The following is a 6,000-nucleotide window of genomic DNA, read 5'->3' as shown; positions in this document are numbered from 1 at the left end:
TCTATAACAGTGATTCCCAAAGTAGGCGAATTCGCCCCCCTGGGGGCGATTTTCAGGCTCAAGGGGGCGAAAATTTGAAAATTAGAATTTGGGGGGCGACAAAATTCAGAAAGGGGGCGAAAAGGCTAACACGGGAGTATTTGAAAATAATATCTCATATGTATTTTAGGACACACATCTGTAGGTTAATCAATTCCAAACCTAACTAATTTCAGGAATATTTTACCTTGGATCGATATATCTTCAATCAGGGTTATTTTAAAATTATGATACACTACACTTGATAATTGTCAAACACATGCATTCAGGTTTTCTAATATCATATGAGTTTTAAAAATGGTTGATATTTGAGATTTTCTCAAGGTCGGATGATTAGTCACAGATAACATTTAAAACACAACATATTTTGGATGTTCAAAACATGTATCTGAGAATTTTTAGAACTTTTTGCATTTTTTATTTTATATAAGGATTTTTTTACGTGGGAACTTTGAGGGAGGTTAGGAAGCTAACATCCATGCTAACATCTCTCATTCGCATCCAGGTTTTTACAGAAAAAAGAAGATTTGGTTGCACATTTTCTCATTATTTCTCATGGTACAAATCATTTTAGAGACAATTTTTTCTTGGTGTTAGAAAAAATACCATTTTTATATACAGGTCGGACTCGATTATCCGGAGACTCGATTATCCGGGGACTCAATTATCCGTGATTCGATTATCCAGAATTTTAGACTCGATTATCCGGAATTTGATTTTTGATGTTCTTATTTTTCAATTTTTATGCATAAATCTGAGATAATTTGGCATTGCAATGTACAATATGATTGGTTTTGCAGTTTTGAACTGATTTAAGAAAAGGGGGGTTTGAAAAAATGTTTTTTTGTGTATGCTGGTCAAAAATAAATCTTTTTCTTATCAAACCCCTACTATTCCTAGAAATAATTTCTGGCTACGTCACCGTTTCATATGAATAAAACAAAAAAAAAGATAAATTTAGGTTCTTTTATCGAAGATTTAAATTTTTTCTTAGTGATTCGATTATCCGGAGTGAAAAAAAAAATCGATACTCCGGATAATCGAGTCCGACCTGTATTGCATTGAAATATGAGTTAAAAACCATTCTGGATTTTCATATATTTTTTCAAAGTTTTGGATTGAATGAAAAAAAAATGACATAATTACATAAAATATTGAAATCACATACCAGGGGGGCGATTCCAGATAAATGTTGGCCTCAAGGGGGCGAAAGTTGAAAAAGTTTGGGAAGCACTGGTCTATAACGTTGAAGTTACTGCATCACTGATGCATATGGTCTTATCCACCGATAGAACCGAATCGACGCGGACGTGGTCCAAAATTTTGGATACTAGAGCGGGCCAGAATACCTCGCATACGGAAGCGTGCCCGCTCAAATGTCACAATTCTTGAACCGAGTGAGTTCAGCAAGGTAGGCTCTTTACTCCTTACTCTTTACTCTTTACTACTTTACTTATCATTTTGGGAATTGAGTGGAATTTTCTTGTTAAATTGGCAACAACGCACTGCATTATCGCATAATAAATAACTGCTCGCAAACAATATCTTTCAAGCGCATTTATTACCTGTAATTTTGCGAATAACATTTTTTACATTTCCACGTCAAGCCATAAAACAGGTTTTTACTCTCAGTTGACAGCCGCCCTGCACCCTTGGATTTCAGTTTATGGATGGATAAGTCAATTTGACGGTTTTTTTTTCGTTCTTCACTTCCTTCAAAAGATCTTTTTCTTCATTCGACGGCTAGAAAACATGTGTTTTAATTTTTTTAGCCTTCAAGGTTCATCTAAAAATGTAAGGAGCATTGCATCCGAAATAAACGATTGTTGCTCGAATCGTTAGCAGTATCCAAGTTTTGATCTAGGCAGACCAATTTCTTATTGATTGCTTCCTTGATGTTTCGCACATAAAAGCAATTCCCAGCTAATATGTTTTTTTTTTTGCGAAAATATCTCCTTTAGTTGATCATCGTTTTCGTAAATACCAAATTTTTCATCACTGGACTTCAATATAGGCGAATAAAATATTTGCCGACTAGCGCCATCATGACAATGATTTCCGAACTAAGAAGGTTTTAGGCGAATAGCTTTCTTTGGATTTAATCAGTGGACTGCCACATAAGCGAATGAAATGTGTGCCCAGTAGTGCCATTTAGGTGATTTCAAAAGTAATAAGTTTCCAGGCGAATAGGTCTCATTAAGTTCTTCAACTTTGTCAGAAACACTAACTTTGTATCCACTCACTGGATTGAGATATAAGCGAATAATATGTTCGTCTACTAGCGTCACCTTGGGAGAATTTTCCAAACTACTTTGTTTCTGGGCGAATAGCTCCCATTTAATTGAGCACTTTTGTCGAAGAAACCAATTTCGAATCTCATCGCTGGACTCAGATATAAAAATAAAATAAAATATTAGACCACTAGCGCCACCTTGTGAGTGAGCCCTGGAGTAATTTGACATTGTGTCATGTAGATCAGCTGCATCTTAATGCCCTATTTGACATCAATTCCAAATACGAAGCGATATCTACGACCTGGATGAATTTGACCTTATCTTATGTAGATCAAGTGCATCTTAACACCCTTACTTACTTTACTTACTTTTGCTGGTTCTACGTCCTTCAAGACATGACCTGCGCCACAATGTTACGCCAATTAACTCGATCCATGGCTGCTAACCTCCAATTTCTCGTTCGCCTCACACTTCCAAGATCCTGCTCCACTTGGTCAAACCACCTAGTTCGTTGCGCTCCCCTTCGTCTTGTACCGGCCGGGTTTAAGGTGAACACCATTTTTGCGGGATTGTTGTTCGGCATTCTCACAACGTGTCCCGCCCATCGTACCCTTCCAGCTTTGGCGACCTTCTGGATACTGGGTTCACCATAGAGTTGCGCAAGCTCGTGGTTCATCCTTCTCCTCCATACGCCGTTTTCACATACTCCGCCGAAGATCGTCCTAAGCACACGTCGTTCAAAAACTCCTAGCACTTACAGGTCCTCTTCGAGCATTGTCCACGTCTCATGCCCGTAGAGGACTACCGGTCTTATCAGCGTCTTGTACATGGTACACTTAGTACGGAAGTGAAGTTTACCAGACCGCAAGGTCTTCTGGAGTCCATAGTAAGCACGACTTCCGGCAATGATACGTCTTCGAATTTCTATGCTGCAGTTGTTATCCGACGTTTTCAATGATCCGAGGTAGACAAATTCGTCCACCACCTCGAACTCATCCCCGTCGATCATCTCGCATCTGCCAATGCGAGCTCTATCGCGCTCGGTTCCTTCAGCCAGCAGATATTTCGTCTTCGACGTATTCACCTTCAATCCAACCCAATCTGCTTCACGTTTCAGCCGGGTATACTATTCAGAAACCACCTGGAACGTTCCTCCGACAATGTCCACGTCGTCAGCAAAGCAGACATGTTGAAGCCCGCCCGTTTCATGACACCTTCTAGCACAATATTGAACAGGAGGCAGGAAAGACCATCGCCTTGTCAAAGTCCTTTGCGTGTTTCAAACAGGTCCGATAATGCACCCGATATCTTCACACAGCACTGTACACTATCCATCGTTGCCTTGATCAGTCTAGTTAGTTTCCCGGGAAAATCATTCTCGTCCATAATCTTCCATATCTTTTCGCGGTAGATGGTATCATAGATTGCTTTGAAATCGATGAATAGGTGGTGCGTAGGCACTTGATATTCGCAACACTTTTGGAGGATCTACCGCAACATAAAGATTTGGTCTGTCGTCGATCGCCCGTCCACAAAACCGGCTTGATAACTTCCTACAAATCTGCTTGCCAGTGACGATAGACGGCGGAAGATGATCTGGGAAAGCACTTTATAGGCTGCGTTAAGAATGGTGATTGCTCGATAGTTCTCACATTCTAACTTGTCACCCTTTTTGTATATTCGGTATATTATTCCCTCCTTCCACTCCTCCGGTAGCTGTTCTGTATCCCAGATCCTGGCTATCAATCGGTGCAGACAAGTGGCCAACCTGTCCGGGCCCATTTTAATAAGTTTCGCTCCAATACCATCCTTTCCAGCTGCTTTGTTGTTCTTGAGTTGTTTGATAGCATCCTTAACTTCTTCTATTGTGGGAGTTGGCACGTCTCCTTCATCCACCGTACTGATGAAGCCATTGCTCCTGCTATCTTGATCTTCCTCCTCTGCGCCGTTTAGGTGTTCATCGTAGTGCTGCTTCCACCTTTCGATCACCTCACGTTCGTCCGTCAAGATACCTCCATAGTTATCCCGGCACATTTCGGCTCGCGGCACAAAGCCTTAGTGGGATGCATTGAGTTTCTTGTAGAACTTACGCGTGTCTTGAGAACGATACAGCTGCTCCATCTCTTCGCTTCTGTTTGTATTGTTCCACGTTTTGACGGGTGCCTTGCTGCAGCATCATCGCCCGCGCTGTATTCTTCTCGTCCAAAACCGTCCGACACTCCTCGTCGAACCAACCGTTCCGTCGATTTCCTTCCACGAACCCAATGGCACCTTCCGCTGCGTTGTTAATGGCTGCTTTGAGACTACTCCAGCAGTCCTCAAGAGGGGCTTCGGTGAGCTCTCCCTCTTCCGGCAACGCAGCTTCAAGGCTTTGCGCGTAATCAGTTGCGACTTTGGGTAGCTTGAGTCGTTCCAGGTTGTACCGTGGCGGGCGTCGGTACCGAATGTTGTTCACAACGGAGAGTCGTTGGCGCACTTTACCCGTCACAAGGTAGTGGTCCGAATCGATGTTTGCGCCTCGATAGGTTCTGACGTCGATAATGTCCGAGAAGTGTCTTCCATCAATCAAAACGTGGTCGATTTGTGATTCAGTCTGTTGAGAGATATCTCTAGGTGTACCGATATGGGAGGCTGTGCTGGAAGTAGGTACTACGTATGGCCATGTTTTTGGAGGCGGCGAAATCAATTAGGCTAAGGCCGTTTTCGTTCTTAGGCTGGTGAGCGCTGAACTTCCCTATAATCGGTCTAAATTCCTCCTCCTGTCTAACCTGAGCGTTGAGATCCCCGATAACGATTTTGACATCATGGCTTCGTATTCACGTTCCATGGCGTCGTATTCACATTCCAGCTGCGCGTAGAAAGCGTCCTTATCGTCATCGTCACTTGCTAGGTGAGGTGCACGTTGATTATGCTGATTTTGATGAAACGGCCTTTGATCCTCAACTTGCACATTCTGTTGTCGATTGGCTACCACCCAATCACGCGCCTCTGCATTTCGCCCATCACGATAAAAGCTGTCATGTCTGTTGCCGCAGCTCTGGTAGATAGTATAACCATCCCTATACGTATGTACCATCGACCCTTTTCAGCAAACTTCCTGCAGCGCTTCAATGTCGAACTTGCGGACCCTCAATAATTCGGAAAGAATGCGGGTACTTCCCAAGAAATTGAGAGACTTACAGTTCCATGATCCGAGTTTCCAATCGTTAGTCCGTTTTCGATGCCTGGGTCTATGCCGATTGTTCCGGTAGAATTTACATTGTATGCTTTCTGTACTGATGACTTTTACAGCTGGCTTGTAAGGCCTGCACCAACCCCATGTCTCGCCGGAGGATCATCGTGCACAGCACTGTTTAAAAGTCACACGCTGGCACTAGGACGATGATCAGCCGCTTCTAACATGGAAATTAGACGCTGTTTTGAGCCGCCCCTGACATGGAGAACAGACGCTCTGATAAGCTACACCCTCAGAAGAGAGGAGCCCCCCTTCTCTGTAAGCATACGACCAAGGTTCCACCAGGGTTGGTTACCCGATCTTCCCTACGGTTACTCGTACCCACGGGGAGGTAGGGATAGGAGTTACTGGACAAAAGGCTAAGGACCACAAATGGGGTCTATTTTATACCTGCAGGTACGCGAAGTACCAATGGTACGCATTATCCAGTCATTTACCACCCTTCACGACCGTTAATTAAAAATTCTATGCTGTATCGACGCCTTGGAGTAA

Source organism: Aedes aegypti, chromosome 2, assembly GCF_002204515.2.
Source record: "Aedes aegypti strain LVP_AGWG chromosome 2, AaegL5.0 Primary Assembly, whole genome shotgun sequence".
Taxonomy (NCBI): Eukaryota; Metazoa; Arthropoda; class Insecta; order Diptera; family Culicidae; genus Aedes; species Aedes aegypti.
The sequence above is the reverse complement of the archived record's forward strand: the minus strand, read 5'-3'. Positions refer to the sequence as shown.